Genomic DNA, 25,550 nt, shown 5'->3' on the forward strand with positions numbered 1-25,550 from the left:
ACAAACCCCAACTGTCAGAATGAACATGGTTCAGTCTGGATGTGATTAACAGCAGCAATAACAGCAGATACCAAATCCTGCAGTCACTTGTGAACTTGCTGGTGTATCAGTAGGCGCAATGACTGAATGAATCCCTTCCCACACTCAGAGCAGGTGAATGGCCTTTCCCCAATGTGTATTCGCTGGTGCCTCAACAGATGGGATAACCGAGTGAATCCCTTCCCACACTCAGAGCAGGTGAATGGCATCTCCCCAGTGTGTATTCGCCGGTGCCTCAACAGATAGGATGACCGAGTGAATCCCTTCCACACTCAGAGCAGCTGAACGACCTCTCCCCGGTGTGAACTCGCCGCGATGTTTCCAGCTGCGACGGGCAGTTGAAGCGTTTCCCACAGTCCACACATTTACACAATTTCTCCCCATTGTGTCTGCACTTGTGTCTCTCCAGGTTGGATGATAGGCTGAAGCATTGTCCACACACAGAGCACGTGTACAGTTTATCCCCGCTGTGAACAGTGCTTTTGGCTTCCATGGTCAAAGACCGATGATATTCTGTTCCCATGAATCGAGTGACTCCATCAGATCTGAATGTGCTGGTTGGTTTGAGCCTCCAGTCGACAAATCCTTCTCTTTTAATACCCTGCAAAGTGAATTTCAGACAGAAAAAATGGTGGGTGAGAGAGAATCCTGAAAAACACAAAGGCATGTTGAGAAATAGAGCTGAATGAACTTGTTCATTTGTGGGGCCAACACTAGAAATAGTAACCATGAAAGCTGCCAGTATGTGACAAAACCCAACTGGTTCATTAATGTCCTTCAGGGAAGGGAACCCACCTCCATTGACAGCCACACATGGGGAATTGTTGGTCCCACTGTGCCCAGAATTACTGGGGGTGAAACCCAGCAGCTTTTCCTCCATCTCCACTCCAGCTCAAACTGATGCAACAAACAGATCCACACAGGAGGCCAGGTATCCAAAGCATCTTTCTAACATTTGCAGCATGGTTGAGAGGCGATCTACTCTAAATTGCCACAGATTTGGAGATTTGAGAGTCTAGATTTTGCTTTGTACCGGAATCCAGGTCAGCGATTGGAGCATGGGCAGGACCATCGGAACGGCCCAGGTACAGCAGGCGATGCGGCAAGCAGCAGAGGAGTGGTGAGGTCCGGGTGGAGTAGCGGCGAGAGATCAGGGCTGAGAGATTGGGGCCCACAAGAGGCGTGAGTTTGGGGTGGAGAGATTGTGGCCTACGAGAGGCACGAATTCGGGGCCCGGAAGAGGCAAGGGCCCAGGGACAGCATGGGCCAGACCATACTGTGATCTATGGGCAGTAGGAGTATGTGCACCAGGTCTGTGCAGCAGAGCTTGGTCTCCAGTCGTCTTGTTTAACACTTGCCACTGGACCAAGACCTCGCTCTGTCCAGCCCGTGTGGTGGCTGGTGTACAACGGACACACACATTAAAAGAATGCATGCACAGGCATCTCCCACCCTTCAATATGTAGTTCGGGACCTGGAATATCAGATCTTACATTGAAACATCTGTGAACTCATCCCTTTTTGGTGTGGAAGTGGGTCATCTTCGATTCAAGGGACTGTCTAATACTATACTGCACAGGAGGCCAGGGATTGACTTCCGCATCCAGCACCCACCCTGATACAGAGCGGCTGGGAACTGCTGGGCCTGCTGTATAAATGCAACCAGTTGTTTTCATGGTTTGGGTGAGGTGCTGCCCCGGTATTTGCTGGGGCCGAGCCCTGTTCTCTGACTCCGGGCGGGGGAGGGGGCCACAGTCGGTGTTGCCCGGGGCCTGAGGGCCGCACTCGGTGCTGCCCGGGGCCTGAGAGCAGCACTCGGTGTTGCCTGCGGCCTGAGAGCCGCACTCGGTGTTGCCCGGGACCTGAGTGCCATACTCGGTGTTGCCCGGGGCCTGAGAGCCACACTCGCTGTTACCCGCGACCTGAGGGCCACACTCGGTGTTGCCCGGGGCCTGAGAGCCACTCTAACTGTTGCCCGCGACCTGCGGGCCACACTTGGTGTTGTCAGGGGCCTGAGAGCCGCACTCGGTGTTGCCCGGGGCCTGAGGGCCGCACTCGGTGTTGCCCTTTGCCGTGCTCGCTCCGCTCTGTCCCTGGGAGCCTCTCCGCACAGGGAGGTGCTCTCTGGGAACCAGTCCTTCACACGCGTTGCCTTCCTGCTGATGGAGATAGGGTGTATTCCCCCGGGCGGAGCACTCTGGGTACAATCATTCGATATTGTCAGGGAGTGGTACAGCACAGAAGGCCATGCGACCCATCGTGCCTGTGCCAGTTCTTCAGTGGAGCTGTTCAATGAGTCTCACTGCTCTCCTCTTTACCGATAGCTCGGTATATTCTTCCCGGCAAATATTTATCCAATTCCCTTTTAAAAGTTACGATTGAATCTGCTTCCACCACCCTTTCAGATAGTGCATTGTGGATCATAACAATTCGCTGGGTAACAAATGATCCCACATTTCACTTCTCGTTATTTTGCCAATCATCGGAAGTCTGACTCCTCTGGTTACCTTCCCTAATGCCGCTGGAAAGAATTTCCATATTTACTCTTTCTTCTAAATCATTCATAATTTTGTACATCTCTGTCAAATCTCCTTTTACCCTTTTTTGCTCTCTGGAGAAAACTTCACCAGGCTCTCCACATCACGGAATTCCCACATCCCTGGCACCGCTACTTCCGCACCTTCTCTAAAAGCTTGGCATCATTCCGAAAGTTTGGAGCCCAAACTTGAACACAATTCTCCAGCTGAAGCCGAACCAGTTTTTTTATAAAGGTTTGGCAAACTAAACATCAAATGCTGATATTTCTCTGATGGGGTTTAAAGGGCGAGGTCCATCCAGTCAGTTGGATGTGTCAATGAGACTGCGATCTGAAATAAGCGCATTTGGAGTGGAGAGCCAGGGACATGCTGTGTAACTGGGCGCAAACAGTCCTGCACTCCCCCAGCATCACTTGTTTCCCATTGGCATGAAAGGAACGTGATAGTTGCAACAATTCATTTGATTTGATTTCAAATAGTTTAGTATAGAAATTGAATTATGTTTCTATGATTTCTTTGCCCCAACTCAGGTTCAAGGCCTCAATTTTTCGCTTCGACTGTGTACTGTCACAGGATTCCAACTCTGCGACTGTACATTGCAATTCCAACCCTGGGACTGTATATTGGGATTCTAACCCTGGGAGTGTATGTGGGCATTCTAACCCTGGGGGAGAGTACATAGGGATTCTAACCCTGGCACTGTACATGGGGATTCTAAACCTGGGACTGCACATGGGGATTCTAACCCTGGGACTGTACATGGGGATTCTAACCCTGGGAGAGTACATGGGGATTCTAAAACTGGCACTGTACATGGGGATTCTACGTCTGGCCCTGTACATGGGGATTCTAAACCTGGCACTGTATATGCGGATTCAAAACCTGGCACTGTACACGGGGATTCTAACCATGGAACTGTATATTGTGTCCAGGCATTCGGGCCCCCTTTGGAGCCGACCAGGCCTCTACTTCCCCGCAGTGCTCCAGGTGTGGTCTAGCCAATGCTTTGTGCAGCTGCAGAAGGCTGGCAGTGCCCATGGAATAGTATCAAGGGAGATAGCTTAATCGTGACTTTCATTTTAAACTTTAAATCAACTTGGGAAACTTATAAATAACTTGGGAAAACTTTTTTAAACTCCAGAAGAAACATTTAAAACTTCTGAAAAAACTTTTAACCAACATTGAAGAACTTTCAGGAATTCTTTTCTTTAAACATGTTTTTTATTGAGGAATTGAATACAGTACCCCAATCTAACGACAAATAGTTTGGTGTGTTTTATTAGCATCATTTTCAGTCATTTGAAACCAGGTTACACACGAGGATGCCTGGCAAGCAGGTGTGCCTCCGACCAGGTGACCTGGACGTCAGCCTCCCGCCTCCCCCCAGAGGCGAGATTTCATCCCTCCATTTATGTATTTATTTGTCTATATCACAAATATTAAACTCCAGTCCAGTTGCAGGAGTTATCATCAGCAGAAACAAACTCCAATTGTCAGAATGAACATGGTTCAGTCAGGATGTGATTAATAGCAGATTCCAACCCCTGCAGTCAGTTGTGAACTCGCTGGTGTGCCAGCAGGGTGGATGAATGATTGAATCCCTTCCCACACTCAGAGCAGGTGAACGGCCTCTCTCCAGTGTGAACTCGCTGGTGTCACAGCAGGCTGGATGACCGAAAGAATCCTTTCCAACACTCAGAGCAGGTGAATGGCCTCTCCCTAGTGTGAATTCCCTGGTGTGCCAGTAGGTGCGATGGCTGAGTGAATCTCTTCCCACACACGGAGAAGGTGAACGGCCTCTCCCCAGTGTGAATTCGCTGGTGTGCCAGCAGGTCAGATGACTGAAAGAATCCCTTCCCACACGTAGAGCAGGTGAACGGTCTCTCCCGAGTATGAACTCGCTGGTGTGTCAGCAGGTAGGATGACTGAGTGAATCTCTTCTCACACACGGAGCAGGTGAATGGCCTCTCCCCAGTGTGAATGCGTCGATGAATTTCCAGTTCTGATGGCGACCTGAATCCCTTCCCACAGTCCCCACATTTCCACGGTTTCTCCATGGTGCGGGTATCCTTGTGACTCTCCATGGTTGGATGATCAGTTGAAGCCTCGCCCACACACACAACACGTTTACAGTTTCTCCGCGCTGTGAATGGTGCGATGTTTCTTCAAGCTGTGCAACTGGTTAAAGCTCTTTCCACAGGCAGTGCACTGGAACACTCACCTTGGTGTGTGTGTGTTTCGGTGCTTTTCCAGTCACACTGAAATTTACAATATTGTCCCACAGGCAGGACAGACAAATATTTCTCCTTCCGCTTTCAAAGGCCGATGATATTCAGGTCCTGATGAATCGATTGACTCCGTCAGATCTTGACGCGATGTTTGGTTTCTGTTTCCTGTCTGAAAATCTCCCCTTCTAATATGCTGTAAAAGGAGATAACAAAACTCATCACTGTCAGTGCAAGACACAAATTCAGGATAGACACATCTCGGGGCCAGGTTTCGACAGGAGTTGCTCCTATTGTTTTGGAGTAGCTAATAAATCACAATTCTCCACGTTTAGTTTGTTCCACTTTCAGTCAGTTAGTTCAGTTTCTTTTTCCAGCCACTTACGCCCGTTTTGGCCAGTTAAGCAAGTTTAGACAGCGAAAAGTTACTCAAAACTAACTTAGGCCTGAGTCAGTGCTCACTTTTGTACGCTCAGAAAAATCTTGTGGAGACTTTAGAAATCAGGCGCCGGTAGCCAGAGATGGCGGGTGGGGGAGGGGTTGTGGAGGGAAGGGAAGTCCGAGGATTTTCCAAAGCATTAAATACTTCACTTTTAAAAATAAAGAACCATCATCAATAATAAATGATCAATAACTCAATCAATAAATAACATTTAAAAATAAATTAAAAATCAATCAACAAATAAAAAATTAAAGGTTGCTACCTCACCGACTGCAGCACCTCTCCGTTCCGGAGCACTGCGAGCCCTCCAGCAGCACACACAGTCCTGCCTGCCACTTACATTTTCAAGGTTGAAGAGTTAAAGCGAGGCGCGCCACCGGGGAAGAGTTTGGGCAGGGCCCGCCGCCGGGGAAGAGTTTGGGTGCAGCCCGTCGGAGAGATGGTCAGACGGCCCCATCACGGAGCTGGTGTTTGAGCGGGCCGACAGGGAGGCCTTGAGGTAAGAGCAGTGGCAGTGATGCGAGGCCCGAGGACAGGCAGCGGCGAGGTGAGGGACGGTGAGGAAAGGCGAGGGGCGGCGAGGCGAGGCTCAGGCAGGCAGCCCACTCGGCCCGGGCTAGGGGCAGTGAACATCGCGTCGTTCGTTCGGCCAGGGATAGGGTCGCCCGGAGCCACGACACGCTGGGAGGGCCAGGAGCTACTGTGTACACACACTGACCCCACTGCACACACGCGCAGCTGCCGACACTCTGTTTGGTGCATGGCTGTAGCTCCGCCCCCCGCTGCTTCTCTTGTGCTCAGCCCAAAGCAGGCCAGATCACCGTGGAGAACCCCGAGGTAAGTATAAGGAACACTTTTCCTTCTGGAAAGTCGGCGGACCTCTCGGAGGTGCACCGTTCTATGGGTCAGTCGAAACTTGGTACCCTAGTTTCCATGGAACATTCTGTCCTCTCCTGTTCTTCCAAAGCTGTAAATCCCTGTCCCACACATTGTCCCTCCTGCTGTGCTGAAATCCAAATCAACACACAATACTAAACTGTTTCTCCTCCACTCCCAGTTTTCACCACCAATTCTGACTGGGTTCAGAAATACACTCACTGGTACACTTCCTTCTCCTATATGAGTGGCCTCTGGCTGGGTTCAATTGTACACTCACTGGTTCCCCTCCCATGTGTGTGTTGATTCCGGTTATTCTCAGTTTTACACTCACTGGTTCCCCTCCCTCTGCTCCCCTGAACGTGCTGACTCTGGCTTGGTTCAGTTCTACACTCACTGGTTCCCCTCCCTCTCCTCCCCTGAAGGTACTGACTCTGGCTGGGTTCAGATCCACACTCACTGACTCCCCTCCCTCTCCTCCCCTGAAGGTGCTGACTCTGGCAGGGTCCAGTTCTACACTCACTGATTCCCCTCCCTCTCCTCCCCTGAAGGTGCTGACTCTGGCTGGGTTCAGTTCTACACTCACTGGTTCCCCTCCCTCTCCTCCCCTGAAGGGACTGACTCTGGCTGGGTTCAGTTCTACACTCAAAGGTTTCTCTCCAATATGTGTCCCATGTGCCCGATCTCCATGTGTGAACCTTGACAGTGAGTTTCGACAGGCTATTCCACTGTCCTCACCTGAGGCCTCACACATGCATTATCCAGCAGGGTCACTGGACTCTCCTCACAATGGCTCAGTTTCTAAACAATAAGGTGATATGTCGTTATGGGGAGCGGGCAGGGAACAGAAGAACATAAGAAATAGGAGCAGGAGTAGGCTATAGGGCCCCTCGAGCCTGCTCCGCCATTCAATAAGATCATGACTGATCCGATCATGGACTCAGCTCCACTTACCGGCCTGCTCCCCATAACCTCTGATCGTTTAAGAAACTGTCGATTTCTGTCTTAAATTTATTCAATGTCCTAGCTTCCACAGCTCTCTGAGGCAGCAAATTCCACAGATTTACAACCGTCTGAGAGAAGAAATTTCTCCTCATCTCTGCTTTAAATGGCCGGCCCCATATTCTAAGATCATGCCCTCTAGTTCTAGTCTCACCTATCAGTAGAAACATCCTCTCTGCATCCACCTTGTCAAAACCCCTCATAATCTTATACGTTTCGATAAGATCACCTCTCATTCTTCTGAATTACAATGAGTAGACGCCCAACCCCCTCAACCTTTCTTCATAAGTCAACCCCCTCATCCCCGGAATCAATATAGCGAACATTCTCTGAACTGCCACCAAAGCAAGTATATCCTTTCGTAAATATGGAAACCAAAACTGCACGCAGTAGTCCAGCTGTGGCCTCACCAATACCTTATATATCTTCAGCAAGACTTCCCTGCTTTTATACTCCATCCACTTTGCAATAAAAGCCAAGATACCATTGGCGTTCCTGATCACTTGCTGTACCTGCATACTATCCCTTTGTGTTTCATGCACAAGTACCTCCAGGTCCCGCTGTACTGCAGCACTTCACAATCTTTCTCCATTTAAATAATAACTTGTTCTTTCATTTTTTTTTATGCCAAAGTACATGACCTCACACTTTCCAACATTATACTCCATCTGCCAAATTTTCCCCCACTCACTTAGCCTGTTTATGTCCTTTTGCAGATTTTTTGTGTGCTCACACATTGCTTTTCCTCCCATCTTTGTATCGTCAAAAACCTGGCTACGTTACATTCAGACCCTTCTTCCACGTCGTTAATATAGATTGTAAATAGTTGGGGTCCCAGCACTGATCCCTGCGGCACCCCACGAGTTAGTAGTTGCCAACCCGAGAATGAACCATTTATCCTGACTCTGTTTTCTGTCAGTTCGCCAATCCTCAATCCATGCTAATATATTGCCCCTAACCTCCTCAACATTTCCTCATTAGTCCACCCCCTCATCTCCAGAATCAACCTCGTAAACCTTCTCTGAACTGCCTCCCCTCTCTACCGCTGAAGATGCTGAATCTATCTGGTTTCAGTTCTGCACTCACTGGTTCCACTGCCCTGAATGTGCTAACTCTGGCTGGGATCCATTTTGCACTCACTGGTTCCCCTCCCTCCCATCTGCCACTCCCCTTAGGGTGCTGACTCTGGCTGGGTTCAGATATAGACTCTCTGGTTCCCCCCTCATTTCCTGAAGGTGTAGACTCTGGCTGCGATCAGTTCGACAATCACTCATTTCCCTCCCCCATCTCTCTCCTCCCCTGAAGGTACTGACTCTGGCTGGGTTCAATTCCACACTCACTGGTTCCTCTCCCCTGAAGGTACTGACTGTGGCTGGGTTAAGTTCTACACTCACTGGTTCCCCTCCCCTGAAGGTGCTGACTCGGGCTGGGTTCAGTTCTACACTCACCGGTTCCCCTCCCGTGAAGGTGCTGACTCTGGCTGGGATCAGTTCTACACTCGCCGGTTCCCCTCCCATGAAGATACTGACTGGCTGGGTTCAGTTCTACACTCATTGGTTCCCCTCCCCTGAAGGTCCTGACTCTGGCTGGGTTCAGTTCTACACTCACTGGTTCCCCTCCCTCCCGTGAAGGTACTGACTCTGGCTGGGTTCAGTTATATATTCACTGGTTCCCCTCCTCTGAAGGTGCTGACTCTGGCTGGGTTCAGTTCAACACTCACTGGTTCCCCTTCCCCGAAGGTGCTGACTCTGTCTGGGTTCAGTTCTACACTCACTGGTTCCCCTCCCTCCCCTGAAGGTGCTGACTCTGCCTGGGTTCAGTTGTATACTCAGTGGTTCCCCTCCCTCCCATCTGCCCCGTCCCTGAAGGCGCTAACTCTGGCTGTGTTCAATTCCACGCTCACTGTTTCCCCTCCCTCCCCTCTCCAGCAGGCAGAGTTTAGGGAATTAGGAGAGAGATTAAAAAGCAGGACCTAAAAGCTAGTAATCGCCAGATTCCTCCCGCTGTCACGAGCTAGTGACTACAGAAATAGGAGGATAAAGCAGATGAATACCTGTTTGGAGAGATGGTGCAGGCGGGAGGGCATTAGTTTCCTGAGGCACTGGGACCGCTACTGGGGGAGGTGGGACCTGCACAAACCAGACGGATTGCACCTCAACAGAGCCGGGACCAATATCCTCGCGGGGGGGCGGGGGTTGCTTGTGCTGTTGGGGATAGTTTAAACTAGCTTGGCAGGGGGATGGAAACCTGAAAATAGAGTCAGTAGGGAGGGGAGTAAAGCTGGAATTAGAAAGCAAAAAGAAATAAAGTGAGTTTGAAGCTGAGAGGAAACAAGCAGGAAAACAGTGTAAAAAAACAAACTTAAAGGCACTTTGTCTAAATGCACGTAGCATTTGAAACAAAATAGATGAGTTGACGGCACAAATAGATACAAATAGATATGATCTGATAGCCATTACAGAGACGTGGTTGCAAAGTGACCAGGTCTGGGAATTAAATATTCAGCGGTACTGGACAATTGGAAGGACAGACAGAAAGGAAAAGGAGGTGGAGTAGCTCTATTGATAAAGGATGGAATCACTGCAATAGTAAGAAACGATATTGGCTCAAATGATCAGGATGTTGAAATGGTTTGGGTGGAGATAAGGAACAATACGTCGAAAAAGTCACTGGTGGGTGTAGACTATAGGTCCCCTAACAAAAGCTACTCTGTTGTCAGCGCATAAACCAGGAAATAGTGGGGGCTTGTAAAAAGGGAACAGCAATAATCATGGGTGATTTTACCCTCCATTTTGATTGGACAAATCAAATTGGTCAGGGTCGCCTTGAGGAGGAGTTCATAGAGTGCATAAGGGATGGGTTCCTTCAGCAATATGTAACGGAACCAACGAGAGGACAGGCTATCTTAGATCTGGTCCTGTGTAAAGAGACAGGATTAATAAACAATCTCCAAGTAAAGGATCCCTTGGAATGAGTGATCATAGCATGATCTGAATGTGAAATTCAGATGGTCGGTGAGAAAGTTGGATCTCTAACCAGCGTACTAATCTTACATAATGGAGACTGTTGTAGGAATTAGGCATCTGCTGAATATATAAAACACTAGGCATTAGGCACCTGTTGAATATATCTAAACTCATATAAGTTTAAAGCGGCCACATATAAAATGGCTGCCCAAGCATGATGGGAACCGCGTTAGTCAAGTAATGAACTGGGACTGAGCGAGCAATGATCGAGCAATGACCCTGTGAGGCCCACTACCAGCAATGCCTGGGATATCAGATAAGCATAATGAACCAGTGATTTCCCGAGGAAGAGAGCGATAAGGAGAGAACTTGTCTCACATAACAAGGTCATTAATCAGCCCGAGCTGACAAAAACCGAACACTAATCAGCCCGAGCTGACAAAAAACGAACATGCAGTTCCTGAGGTATCAGGGGAATTCTATTGGGGTAAAAGAACCTATATGTAATCTATAATCGTTATGATTGGATTGTGTCCAGCCGTAGTGGGCTGAGTTACTGTAGTAAACTGTTGTGAAACATATAAAAATCCATGAAACCCTTTGTTCTGTGGAGAGAAGCCTGGATCCAGTCCTGAGACTTCCTCCCCGCTGAGCGTTAATAAAGGCCGCATTGGCGTTGGAACCGACTCTGAGTGTTGAGTGATTATTCTGAGAAAGCATTCACGCTAACAGTGACGTCACGAACAGGATTTCGGGGTCGCTGGATGCCCTTGGAAAAACCCGGATGAGTATAAAAAACGATTTTTAATTATAAAGTGTGTGGAAGGTGGATGCTGGTTGATCGACAAGAGGAGACAGTCTAATATCTCAAACGCCTAGCCTGAATTAAGAGGACTTTTGTCCCACGTGACGGCCAGCAACCAAATAGGCATAGGGAACACACTTCGACCGTGGGATCGTGATAACGAGAGACATCTTCCGGACCCAGTAGTGTAATTTGAGATATACCCCGGGGTAGAACCAAGCGGTGTACAGCGGCTAACGGAATCCAAACCGGTGAACAGGGACGGACCAACGGGCAGAGCGGTGGTAGGTGGTCGTTAAGGATACGTAGAGCACTGCGGGAATTGCTTAAACGCCTTTTAAGAATTGTATAAGTTTGTGCAACAGCAGAACTTGTGACCTGACAGTAGCCAGGAGATGGTCTACTCCAAGTTGCGCTAGGAAGAAAGCGGACCTCTGAGAGTAGATTCCTAACGGTACTAGTCCTACCCAGGAATGGCCATGAAAGCAAGTAACCTCGAGTGGGGATCAGAAGGGTCCATTAACCGCCATCTGGCGGAAAAGCAAAAGAAACCAACCGAAAAAATTATTAGAGCAGGATGGGATCCTCAGGAACTACTAGCAAAGCAAAAGGAATGGTGGGAGAAGGAAAAGAAAGACAAAGAGGAAAAGGCAGTAATTTTGATACTGCGAGCACATGTAAAGTTAACAGAGAAAGTTAACCAATATGTGCAAACAAAAAGAAAGCAAATAACTGTTGAAAACGGACACACAGTGTTGCCAGTCCTGACCATAAATAGCCCAAGTGCACTACCTAGTGAGGAAGATTGGGAATGCCTAGGGAATGAAACGGATAGTTGCGAATCGGTTAAAGGGGGAGTCTTACCACCCCCATATGCCACAATAAACCCGGCCCAGATCGCGCCGCTAAAGGTGGAATGCATACCCGAGATCCCAGCAGGAGCAAGATGTCATGGCAGTCCCGCCATACCCGCACAAACACGAATAACATACACATCGTTGTCCCCCAGGGACACGATGCAGTTGTTAGACAAACTGCCACCCCAATACCCCGCCATAGCAATGCAATCTTCTGGCAGAAGCTCAAGGAAATGACAATTTGCCACCAGCTCCATAATCAAGATATCGCTGGTATAGTTAGGATTAAAATGCCAGAAAACTACTGGGACAGACTACATAATGATAGAGCCGGCCAAAACAATAGGAAAGAAGAGAGACTTTTGTGAACGTCTGTTTTAAACGTTTTATGTTTTCATGTTCCAAAAGCCTGGTTGGAAGAGGAATGCAAGTGTCTGTTTATTTCAGAAACAGAGTGAAAGTCTTTTTTTTAACCCTTTGTAGTGTTGTCCTGTATGTGGGAAGTTTTAAGACATTTTAAGTTAGAAACGCAGGTGTGGATTTATTTGGATGATAAGTTACGGAGCTAGGAAATGTACAAAGGATAGGTTTGTTGAGTAAAACATAATAAATACATGGTCCTGGTGGTTAAAAAAAAGAATTTACTTGTCGAAAGAAAACGTGCAATGATTGATTACATTGGATTGAAAGACTTAAATTTAGTCTCGGAATGAGATAAAGAATGCCTTTTAAGAAAGCCTCTAGCTCAAAACAACAAAAAAAGGTTTTAAATAAAGATTGAAATTACAAAGTTTGAATTGGGATTTTGAGATATTCAGAGAAGGCACAGAAAATACTGAGGTGGATTCAAAAAAAAAAATTATTAAATTAAATCTGATCAGGTCAAAATCCTGGGCGAGTGGCGAGCTATCTTCGAAGGTGTAAAGGGACTTTTGAAAAATAACGAAAAGCAGCCCTCAAACCTGGACTCCATTCCAGTTATGGAGAAAAGAAAAAGATAAAGACGCCATTTTGAAAGTAAACAAATGATTTTAAATTAGCAACTTTATGAAGTTAAGGGCCCTCCGTGTAAAATACAAAACCTAATTTGAAGAAAGAAAAAAAAAAGATGTAACGGACTAAATAAGTGCTGAAAAAAAAATGTGTTTGTGATGGAAAAAATACATAACTTACTAAATGCTAGTTGATGTTTGCTGTGAAAAAAAAAAGATATTAGTTTAAGTAGAAAAAGAAAAAAAAAATTGGAAGAGGTAAAAAAACACTCAACATTGATAATGATTTTAAATTATGAGAAAGTATCAATGCAGTTTGAAAAGATTTCCAAAATGGACAGTGTTTATCAAGAAAAGTCGCGAACAGTATAAACAAGCAGGAGGGTTTTGAAGATAACGAGGAAAAAGAGAGAAATTAAAAAAAAAAAAAAATTGAATTTCAGTAAACAAAATTGCTATTGTATGTGTGGTCTCGTTTTAAATCAATTATTTTTTTTAATTCTTTGGCAAGTACTTGAATTAGAAGTTAATAAAACATTGGAGTTTACTCTAATGATTGATGCTGTTTAACAGATTCCTAATTTCTAAGCCAGTTTTGAAGGCACAAATACTTTTTATTTCAGATGATTACGTGAAGTCACGTAATGACATCAGGTCTTCTTACAAACCTGGAAAGGAGTTAATCCTTTCAATTGACAGCCATTTAAGGTACTGAACATTATTAGTTTGGATTTCTTACTAGAAAAAAAAAGACTCACCTAACAGAGGAAACAAAAATAAAAACAGATCTAGCTTATGTAATAATACTTGCCTGATACAATAAAGAAATAGATACTCAAACAAAACAAATTGAAGAGTTAAAAGCTAAGATAAACAGGCTGGAAGAGATAACGGGACTAGACGGATAGTGCAGTGCGGAGCCATAGCACCATCACCTATGGCAATGGAGCCAATGAACCCCACGGGGGGTAGGTGTAGTCCACAAACCCAACCTAACGGTAAAGCAGACAACGTTGTTCGGAGGAATAGCTTTGGCCTTGGTCATAATAGGAGTTTGGGTAATATTTAAGTGGGTAAAGAAACGGGGCGCACGCCCCACAGTTTCAACTCGAAATGGTTCGATTATAACCTTGTGCTTCTGATTTCGCAGGGTGACAGGGATACTCGTAGAGCAAAACCTAACCCATGGTGACGACCAGGCCGTCTGTGTAAAATTACAGATAATACCTACCAGAATGGGAATACGAACGGAACTCCTCGTAATATGGATAGCCCTGCGACAGGCACGTACCCTGGACGACACCGACGGATTGCAGCGCACTCAGGAAATAAACAACTACATGAACTATGCAGTCTTGTTTAATTTAACGGATGGAATGTGCATCCCAGCAGCCAAGGACTGGAGCAAGGACAGGACTTATTTTAATGCACGGTTACAAGTGAATCCTAATAAGAAACCTAATAAGAATAAGAGTATGTGTACAGTGCTCCACGGGTATAAGGAGCAGCTGCATTAAACGGAGGGATGTCAAAGGGCCTGATGAATGTACTTTCAGCATAATTTGCGTGCCTCCGGGACAATCCCAGCAATCGGTCATCCGCAAGAAGGGAATGGGGCTGTGTGGGTATTACGAGGAGGTGGGGGCAGCTGCAATATCATTGTATGTATGTTTCGCACCCCCTCCAACACCGCGCCCCATAAGAACCACTACATTGCCCGAGGAACTGCCTTGTCACATAACTACTAAGGGACCAGAGAATGGGATTGTAATGTACAACGAAGGGGAATTATTGTATGATAATGTTAAACATGAAATTGTGCCTGTCCTGATCAATATTTCAGGCATCCAGATGCCGGAATACTGTACAGAACAGTCAAGGAAGATGCACAATGTATTAAGTAAAGTTGTAATGCAGCAGGCTGCCGATGCAATGGGTGCCAGTAGATTCCGAGGACAGGGGTCAGCCCGAAGGATAAAGAGGGAAATAGTTAATGATATTGCCACCGTTTTCAATACAGGGACCTCCGTAGTAAACTCGTTAGATATACAAGGGTTAAATGAGAGGGTGGGACAGCTTAGAGGGGTGATGAAGGGGTTATTAGAGAGGCTGGAGCTAAACCAGGAAGACCAAGCCAACCTAGGAAAGGAGGGTGCCGAAATCCAGTTGGATGGCATCTCAGTCTTGGAGGCTCACGCCAAAACTATCAGCCACCTCATTGATAGAGAAAAAAAAGATCCGGGAAAGCAAAGACAGGGGCAACTCTGTCACGCTTATGGTCTGTGGATGGTGGGACAGATACACCACAATCTCGACCAGATCCAACGCGGGGAAGTACCCGATTGGATAGACAGTTCACATTTGGCTCAGTTGGCTAACCAGAGGGGGACACTGGATAATTGTACCCTGAAGGGACTGACTCGAGTATACCAAGCAATTCCAGATTGCCAGATGGGTAGGACTACTGGGATAGGGATAGTCCTGATGATCCCTATAGCAACGCCGGACTCAGGGCCGTTCCCCCTATACCAACTGGAGAATATCGGAGTAATACGGGAAAATGTCTCCATGCGTTACTACCTGACCACCAGCTCCGCCGTTTGTCGAGACAACATACTTACCGGGATTTCCCTAACAGATTGCAAGCAAAGGGGGGAGATCACAGTATGCCCTCACCCGGTAGGCCGAGGTGAGCTAGACGAGTGCGGGTTTAACCGAACCGACGGTTGTTTACTAGAAATAGTGCCCGCACACAGACACTTCGCGAGGGCAGGCTACGGAGGGAAGGGAAGATACTGCGTCTCTACCACAGAGCGTTCATTCCAGTATAATGTTCTGCAGTGCCCTATACCATGGCCAAACTTTTGCTTTACGCCACTACGACCTGTCACGATCGGGCAAGCGCATATCACCCAGGTTAGGCGCCGGAAGCCCGAAGTTATTGATGTAACCGATCAGCTCCATGATCATTTGTAAGATTATGACGAGCCAGATCAGGTCCCTATCCCACATCTAACCGAAGTATTACGAGAATTGAGGCTCAGGGTGGGTCAATCCGTAAAGCTCTGCAAACTAAAATCAAAGTACCAGAAGAAGATATCGATGTAGACTTACAAAGTCAGAATTGGTGGAGAAAGGTCTGGGACTGGGGACTGAATGTGAACATCCATCCTTGGATTCGAATAATTTCACACATACTGGTAGGGATACAATTGATCTTAGCGATAACATGGGGCATAATGGCCTGCCAGGCATGCAGGCACCACGCACAACGAAGAGGGACCAGTGACCGTTCCCCGGATACTAAACAAGTCTGTCTAATAAGGGGGCTGGAGGATTTGCCCTTTGTCAATTTGATTTAAGCAACCGGGACACCTGAAACCGCGTGATTGGCCAGCACGTTGAGGCAGGGAATACCGGGCCGTGCACAAAATCGAATAAAGGTAGGGCGGTCGGTTAAAAGGGGACTAGGACTAGTCCCTTTACCGAAAGGAGGGAATTGTTGTAGGAATTAGGCACCTGCTGAATATATAAAACACTAGGCATTAGGCACCTGTTGAATATATCTAAACTCATATAAGTTTAAAGCGGCCACATATAAACTGGCTGCCCAAGCATGATGGGAACCCCGTTAGTCAAGTAATGAACTGGGACTGACCGAGCAATGACCAAGCAATGACCCTGTGAGGCCCACTACCAGGAATGCCTTGGATACCAGATAAGCATAATGAACCAGTGATTTCTCAAGGAAGAGAGATAAGGAGAGAACCTGTCTCACATAACAAGGTCATTAATCAGCTCGAGCTGACAAAAAACGAACACTAATGAGCCTGAGCTGACAAAAACCGAACATGCAGTTCCTGAGGTATCAGGGTAATTCTATTGGGTTAAAAGATCCTATATGTAATCTATTATCGTTATGATTGTATTGTGTCCAGCCGTAATGGGCTGAGTAACTGTAGTAAACTGTTGTGAAACATATAAAAATCCATGAAACCCTTTGTTCTGTGGAGAGAAGCCTGGATCCAGTCCTGAGACTTCCTCCCCGCTGAGCCTTAATAAAGGCCGTATTGGCGTTGGAACCGACTCTGAGTGTTGAGTGATTCTTCTGAGAAAACATTCACACTAACAGAGACGATGTAGGTATGAGGGCAGAGTTGGGTAAAGTGGACAGGGAAAATAGATTAAAGTGAAGGACGGTTGATGAACAGTGATGTAAATTTAAGGAGATATTGCACAACTCTCAAGAAAAATATATTCCAGTGAGGAGGAAAGGGTGTAAAAGAAAAGATAGCCATCCGTGGCTAACTCAAGAAATAAAGGACGGTATCCAATTAAAAACAAGGGAATAGAAAGTGGCCGAAACTAGTGGGAGGACAGAAGACTGGGAAGCTTTTAAAAGCCAGCAAAGAATGACTAAAAACATGATTAAGAAAGGGAAGATAGACTATGAAAGTAAACTAGCACAAAATATAAATACAGATAGCAAGAGTTTCTATAGATATATAAAAAGGAAAAGAGTGGCTAAAGTAAATGTTGGTCCCTCAGAGGACGAGATCAGTGAATTAGTAATGGGGAACATGGAGATGGCAGAAACTCTGAACAAATATATTCTATCGGTCTTTACAGCCGAGGACACTAACAATATCCCAACAGTGGACAGTCAAGGGGCGACAGGGGGGAGGAACTTAACACAATCACGATGAAGGTGGTACTCAGTAAGATAATGGGACTAAAGGTGGATAAATCCCCTGGAGCTGATGGCTTGCTTCCTCGGGTCTTAAGAGAAGCAGCAGCAGGGACAGTGGATGCATTGGTTGTAATTTACCAAAATTCCCTGGATTCTGGGGAGGTCCCAGCGATTGGAAAACTGCAAATGTAACGTCCTTATTTAAAAAAGGAGGCAGAAAAAAAGCAGGAAACTATAGACCAGTTAGCCTAACTTCTGTGGTTGGGAAAATGTTGGAGTTCATTATTAAAGACGCAGTAGCAGGATATTTGGAAAAGCAAAATTCGGTCAGGCAGAGTCAGCATGGATTTATGAAGGGGAAGGCATGTTTGAAAAATTTGCTGGAATTCTTTGAGGATGTAACAAACAGGGTGGATAAAGGGGAACCAGTGATTGTGGTGTATTTGGATTTCCAGAATGCATTTGACAAGGTGCCACGTAAAAGGTTACTGCACAAGATAAAAGTTCACAGGGTTGGGGGTAATATAGCAGCAAGGATAGAGGATTGGCTAACTAACGAAAACAGAGAGTGGGATAAATGGTTCATTCTCTGGTTGGCAACCAGTATCTAGTGGGTTGCTGCAGGGATCAGTGCTGGGACCCCAACTATTTACATTCTATATTAAAGAACTTGGAAGAAGGAACTGAATGTAATGTTGCCAAGTTTGCTGGCGATACAAAGGATGGGAGGAAAAGCAATGTGTGAGTACGCATAAAATCTGCAAAAGGACATAGACTGGCTAAGTGAATGGGAAAAAATTTGGCAGATGGAGTATAATATTAAAAAGTGTGAGGTCATGCACTTTGGCAGAAAAAAAATCAAAGAGCAAGTTATTATTTAAATGGAGAAAGATTGCAAAGTGCTGCAGTACAGCGGGACCTGGGGGTACTTTTGCATGAAACACAAAAGAATAGTATGCAGGTACAGCAAGTGATCAGGAAAGCGAATAGAATCTTGGCCTTCCTGATCCATGTTTATGAAAGGATATACTTGCTTTGGAGGCAGTTCAGAGAAGGTTTCGGGGATGAGGGGGATGACTTATGAGGAAAGGTTGAGTAGTTTGGGCCTCTACCCATTGGGATTCAGAAGAATGAGAGGTGATCTTATCGAAACGTATAAGATTATGAGGGGGCGGGACAAGGTGGATGCAGAGAGGATGTTTCCACTGATGGGGGAGACTCGAACTAGAGGGCATAATCTTAGAATAACGGGCCACCCATTTAAAACTGAGATGAGGAGGAATGTCTTCTCTCAAAGGGTTATGAATCTGTGGAATTTGCTGCCTCAGAGAGCTGTGGAAGTTGGGTCATAGAAACATAGAAAATAGTTGCAGGAGTGGGCCATTCGGTGTTTTTGTGACTGGAAAGCTGTTTCCAGTGGGGTCCTGCAGGGCTCAGTGCTGGGCCCCTTGTTTTTTGTGGTATATATCAATGACTTGGACTTGAATGTTGGGGGTATGATTAAGAAGTTTGAAGGTGACACTAAAATAGGCTGCGTGGTTGAGAATTAAGAAGAAAACTGCGGACTGCAGGAAGATATCAACGTACTGGTCAGGGGGGCAGTAAAGTGGCAAATGGAATTTAATCCAGATAAGCGTGAGGTAATGCATTTGGGGAGGTCTAACAAGGCAAGGGATTACACATTATATGCTACAACACTGAAAATTGTAGAGGAACAAAGGGACCTTGGAGTGTAGGTCCACCGATCCCTGAAAGTGGCAGGCCAGGTAGATAAGGTGGTTAAGAAGGCATATGGAATACTTACCTTTATTAGTCGAGGCATGGAATACAAGAGCTAGGAGGTTATGCTTGAACTGGTTAGGCCGCAGTTGGAATACTGTGTGCAGTTCTGGTCACCACATTACAGGAAAGATGTGATTGTACTGGAAAGGGTACAGAGGAGATTTACAAGAATGTTGCCTGGACTGGAGAATTTTGGCTATGAGGAAAGATTGGAGATGCAGAGTCCATTTTCTTTGGATCAGAGGACACTGAGGGGAGACCTGATGAAAGTGTTTAAATTATGAGGGGCCTGGATAGAGTGGATAGGAAGGACCTGTTTCCCTTGGCAGAGTGGTTAATAACAAGGAGGCAGAGATTTAAAGTAATTGGTTCAGAGGAGATACGCAGGGAAATTTCTTCACCCAGAGGTTTGTGGGGGTCTGGAACTCACTGCCTGAAAGGATGGTAGAGGCAGAAAAACTCAGCACATTTGAAAAATACTTGGATGTGCACTTAAAGTGTCATCACCTGCAGGGCTACGGACCGAGAGCTGGAGAGTGGGATTAGGCTGGATTGCTGTTTGTCGGCCGGCACGGATACGGTGGGCTGAAATGGTCTCCTGCCATGCTGTAAATTTCGATGATTTTATGATCTGGATGAAGAGACTGAGTCTAATTTATCCAAATTTGCTGATGCTACAAAACTAGGTGGGACAGTAAGCTGTGAGAACACAAGAATCTGCAAGATATATATATATATATAGATAGACTATGTGAGTGGGCAGTAAGGTGGCAGATGGAGTATAATGTAGGGAAATGTGAGGTTATTCACTTTGGTAGGAACAACAGAAGAACAGAGTATCTTTTAAATGATGAGAAACTTTTAAACGTTGGTGTTTTGAGAGATTTGGGGTGTCCTTTTGCAAGACACACAGAAAGTGAGCATGCAGGTACGCAAGCAATAAGGAAGGTAAATGGTTTGTCCTTTATTGCAAGGGGTTACAGTATAAAAGTAAGGAGGTCTTGCTACAATTGTACAGGGCCTTGGTGAGACCACACCTAGAGTACTGGGCACACTTTGGTCTCCTTATCTAAGGACGGAAACACTTGCCTTGGAGACAGTGCAACAAAGGTTCACAAGATTGATTACTGGGCTGTCTTATGATGAGATAGTGTGTAGAATGGGCCTATACACTCTCGAGTTTAGAATAATGAGAGGTGATCTCATTGAAACATACAAGGTTCTGAAGGGGATTGACAGGTTAGATGCTAAGAGGTTGATTTGCCTGGCTGGACTGTCTAGAACTAGGGGGCACAGTCTTCGGATAAGTGGTAAGCCATTTAAGACAGAGATGAGGAGGAATTTCTTCATTCAGAGGGCTGTGAATCTTTGGCATTCTCTCCCCCAGAGGGCTGTGAATGCTCAGTCTATTCAAGGTTGAGATAGATAGATTTTTGTATATTAAGCGAATCAAGGGATATCGAGTTCAGGCGGGAAAGTGGAGTTGAGGGCGATGATCAGCCATGATCTCATTGAATGGCCGTGCAGGTTCGAGGGACCTTAAGGCCTCCTCCTGCCGCTATTTCTTATGTTGATATCCAGGGGGCTCTAGATTTATTAGTCCCACCCTTTTTCTTGAAGGTAATATACTTCCTCTGAACCCTCATTATCTCCTCATTGAATGCCTCCCACTGCTCTGAGACTGATTTAACTTCAACATAAGAACATAAGATTTCAGAGCAGGAGTATGCCATTCGGCCCCTCGACCTGCTCTGCCATTCAATGAGATCATGGTTGATCTTCCACCTCAACTCCACTTTCCTGCACTATTCCATATCCCTTGATTCCCTTAATTTACAAAAATCTATCGATCTCTGTCTTAAATATGCTCAAAGACAGAGCCTCCACAGCCCTCTGGGGTAGAGAATTACAAAGATTAAGAGTAAATAAATTTCTGCTCATCTCAGTCCTAAATGGCCAACCCCTTATTTTGAGACTGTGACCCCTGGTTCTAGACTCCTCAGGCAGAGGAAACATCCTCCCTGCATCTATCCTTTCACGCCTTGTAAGAATTTTGTATGTTTCAATGAGATCATCTCTCATTCTTCTAAACTCTAGAGAATACATGCCTAGTCTACTCAATCTCTCCTCATAGGAGAATCCTCCCATCCCAGGAATTCAGTTTGGTGAACCTTCGTTGCCATCCTCAACGGCAAGTACATCCTTCCTTTGGTAAGCAGCCAAAACTGTACACAATACTCCAGGTGTAGTCTCACCAGGGCCCTATATAATTGCAGTAAGACGTCTTTACTCCTGTACTCAAATACTCTTGTAATAAAGGCCAACATACCATTTGCTTTCTTCATTGCTTGCTGTACCTGCATATTAACTTTCAGTGATTCGTGTACAAGGACACCAAGGTCCCTCTGAACATCAAGGTTTCCCAATCTCTCACCATTTCAAATAGCTGTTTCGAGTTCACTTTGGCTAAACCACATCTCAGCTTCGTAAAATTGGCTTCTCCCCAATTGAGAACTTTTATTCATAGTCTATCTTTGTACTTTTCCATAACTACCCGAATTCTAACTGAATTATGATCACAAGCACCAATGCTCTCCCACTGATACCCCTTCCACCTGTCCAGCTTCAGTCCCTAATACTAAGTCCAGAATTTCCCCTTCTCTTGTTGGGCTTGCTACATACTGGCTAAAAAGTTCTGCTGGTTGCTGACCCCTCTGTTAAGGGAAATAGGTCCGTCCTATCCACTATATCTAGGCCCCTCATAATTTTATACACCTCATTAAATTCTCCCCTCAGCCTTCTTTGTTCCAAAGAAATCAAACTATTAAGAGGGTTGGTGGGCTGGAGGAGGTTACAGAGATAGCGAAGGGTGAGACCCTGGAGAGAGTTGAACAAGAGAATGCGTATTTTAAAGGCTGATGCCACCAGCCATCTCGCCCAGCACAGAATGTAACTCACCACTAACAGAAAGGATGTTACTTTAATACTACGAATGCATAATGCGGAGAAATCAATATCTGTCCCTTTAACTAACAGCGTCATGGAAAGAGGGAAATGAATGACCTTTAAACAACTGATTAACTTGGCATTGAAGTGTCAGAAACTCATAATTGGAACTCCAGGAAAACAAAATACTGAGCAATGTTACATTGCTTTTTCAACAAAAGAAATCTCGATTTAACTTTTAAAAGATAAATTGTTTAACAGGGGTTCACACAGACTCACCTGACAGGCCGACTCAGGATCCACCCCTCAAGCACCACGATTGGTTGCACAACTCGCTGCTCACTGGGCCCAACGTCCCCTGACCTCTTTCCTGTTGGTTCCCAGGGCAATCAATCATCACTCGCCAACATTATACTGCCAGATTAAGTTGAGGGGCTTGGAGAAAGAAATAAAACAAGACTGTGAACATGAGTGAAGAAATAAAATTAGAGAAGCATGATGAAATAAACGATGAGAGACAATATAAACTAAAGGGTACAATCCGAAAGGGGGTGCATGAACAGTGAGACCTGCGGTACATGTGCACAAATCACTGAAGGTGGCAGGACAGGTTGAGAAAGCAGTTAAAAAAGCTTACCGGTTTCTGGGCATCACAGAGTACAAAAGCAAGGAAGTTATGATGAACCTCTGTAAAACACTGGTTCGGTCTCAACTGGAGCATTGTGTCCAATTCTGGGCAGCGCACATTAGGATGTGAAGGCCTGAGAGGGTGCAGAAAAGATTGACAAGAATGATTCATGAGATGAGGGACTTCGGTTACGTGGATTGACTGGAGAAGCTGGGGTTGTTCCCCTTGGAGCAGAGAAGGTTGAGAGGAGAATTGATAGAAGTGTTCAAAATCATTAGGGGTCTGGAGAGAGTAGATAGAGAGATACTGTTCCCACTGGCAGAAGGGTAGAGAATCAGAGGAGATGGATTTGAGGTGAATGGCAAAAGAACCAAAGGTGACATCAGAAAATCTATTTTACGCAGCGAGTGATTAGGATCCGGAAAGCACGGCCTGAAAGGGTGGTGGAGACAGACTCAATCACAGCTATCTAAAAAAAAAGTTGGATAAGTATCTGAAAGAAAACATTTGCAGGACTGAGGGAAAGGGCAGGCAGTGGGACTAGCTGGGAGCAGGCAAGGGTTCGATGCGCCGAATGGCCTTCCGTGCTGTAACCATTCTCTGATTGTGTGAATAGAACCACTCTGTTCCCTGACTCAATCTAAAGCCTTCCTGATTGTGAGCACCTCTGTTAAACCTGCCCTGCACCTTCACTGCTCCAAGGAGAACCACCCCAGATGCTGCAGCCATCATCTTATTGAATGGCGGCAGGCTCGAAGGGCCAAAGGGCCGACTCATCTCCTATTTCTGATGTTCTTATGTGTTCATGTCACTGGTCCCCATCCTGCACCTGCACCCTGCAGTAAGATGGCCACCGCGCATGTTCCCTGCCCTGCAGCGGGACAATGGAAAGTATTGTGACATCGAGGAAGTCCCGCCCCCCGTGACGGGCGGACCTGTGCTGCCCAAAGATGGCGGCCAAACTCCCGGCAACTCCCGACAGTAACTAAGGCCTGTTCCCGGCCGAAGGTGCCCCACAAGCCGACTCAGCGGCAAATCTCACCGCCCGCACGTGTCCGTGAGTCTGTGAGTCCTCAGGGAGGCTGGGCGCACTGCCCGGGCTGCTCATCCATCCTCCGCGGGGGAGGCAATCCGCAGCTAATCTCCCACAATAGGCTGGCCCACGCCTGCGCACAACTCCGCCCCGCCTCACCTGGGCCCCGAGCTCAAAGGCTGCGAGCGGAGTCCACCAACAAACCCCCCAACCGCAACACTCAGCCCGCAGCCAATGGCGAGGCGGTGCGGGGCACCAGCTCAACCAGCGCGGTGCTCCGCACCAATCAGTGGCGGGGGGCGGGGCCGCGGCATCAATCAATCACTGGTCCATGAAGGTACTGACTCTGGCTGGGTTCAGATCTACACTCACTGGTTCCCATCCCCTGAAGGTACTGACTCTGGCTGGGTTCAGTTCTACACTCACTTGTTCCCCTCCCCTGAAGGTACTGACCCCTGCTGGGTTCAGTTCTACACTCACTGGTTCCCCTACCCTGAAGGTGCTGACTCTGGCTGGGTTCAGTTCTACACTCACTGGTTCCCCTCCCCTGAAGGTGCTGACTCTGGCTGGGTTCAGTTCTACACTCACTGGTTCCCCTCCCCTGAAGGTACTGACCCTGGCTGGGTTCAGTTCCACACTCACTGGTTCCCCTCCCCTGAAGGTACTGACTCTGGCTGGGTTCAGTTCCAGACACTGACATCATTCACTTTGTTCCTGCACAAATATGGCCGCGCATGCGCGCTGCTACTCTCTGAATCAAAATGGCGGAGCGCTGAACCTGCCTTCCTGCACGAAGATGGCCGCCGTCAGTCTGTGACCGGGAGAAAGCCCCGAAGCTGCAACCGCCGATATTTTGGTTATTATTACCGGCTTGCGGCGAGCACCGGTTGTTTATGAAGCCTCCACGACTACCTGCTGGTCCATTACTCCACTCCGCCCCGCCGAAATGGACACTTCTCAGGAACCTCTGAAAAACATGTCCCTCCGCCATTACATGCGCCGCGCATGCTCCAAACACTGTCTGGGCCCGCGCCTGCGCACTGAAATCCTGTAGTCTGGGTGCGGCAAATTCTCCCCCGCGGGGCATGCTGGGTACATAGCACCATGAGAAATCGGAGCAGGAGTGGGCAAGACACTGCACGGTAATATACAGAGTAAAGCTCCCTCGATGCTGTCCTAAAGAATCCTAGGGCAGGTACAGCACGAGTTCGTTACAATTTAAACCTTGCTGTACGCTGATTCATCAAACACTCCCAGGGCAGGTACAGCACATGTTAAATACTCAGCAAGGATCCATCTGCACTCTCCCACCAGGTATTCCCAGGGTATGCACAGCACAGGTTAGATACAGAATAAAACTCCCTCTGCACTGTCCCAAGAACCAATCCCAGGGCAGGTACATCACAACTATTTTGTTGTTGACCTGTAAATCAAATGCATCCTGATTAAAGGAGGGAGGGGAACTATAACCGACAAAATAAACCAAATAAACTTTGGACGGTAAACTTAAATCAAATTAAAATTTTGCTTGCTGGAGGTGATGATGCACTCCAGTCCCTCCGGTGCCGACCTCTTAAAGAAGGCGGCAAGCGTACTGGTGGCAGGTACAGCACATGTTAGATACAGAGTAAAGCTCCTTCTACAGTGACCTATCAAACACACCCAGGGCAGGTACAGCACGGGTTAGATAAAGAGTAAAGCTCCCTCTACACTGTCCCATCAAACACTGC

General features: G+C 46.8%; 1 pseudogene; it reads right to left on the minus strand.

Moving 5' to 3' along the window:
• Positions 1-274: 274 nt before the first annotated feature.
• LOC139235565 (zinc finger protein 595-like) overlaps positions 275-25,550 on the minus strand; it is a 115,980-nt pseudogene continuing 90,704 nt past the window's right edge.

This window comes from Pristiophorus japonicus, chromosome 23, assembly GCF_044704955.1.
Source record: "Pristiophorus japonicus isolate sPriJap1 chromosome 23, sPriJap1.hap1, whole genome shotgun sequence".
Taxonomy (NCBI): Eukaryota; Metazoa; Chordata; class Chondrichthyes; family Pristiophoridae; genus Pristiophorus; species Pristiophorus japonicus.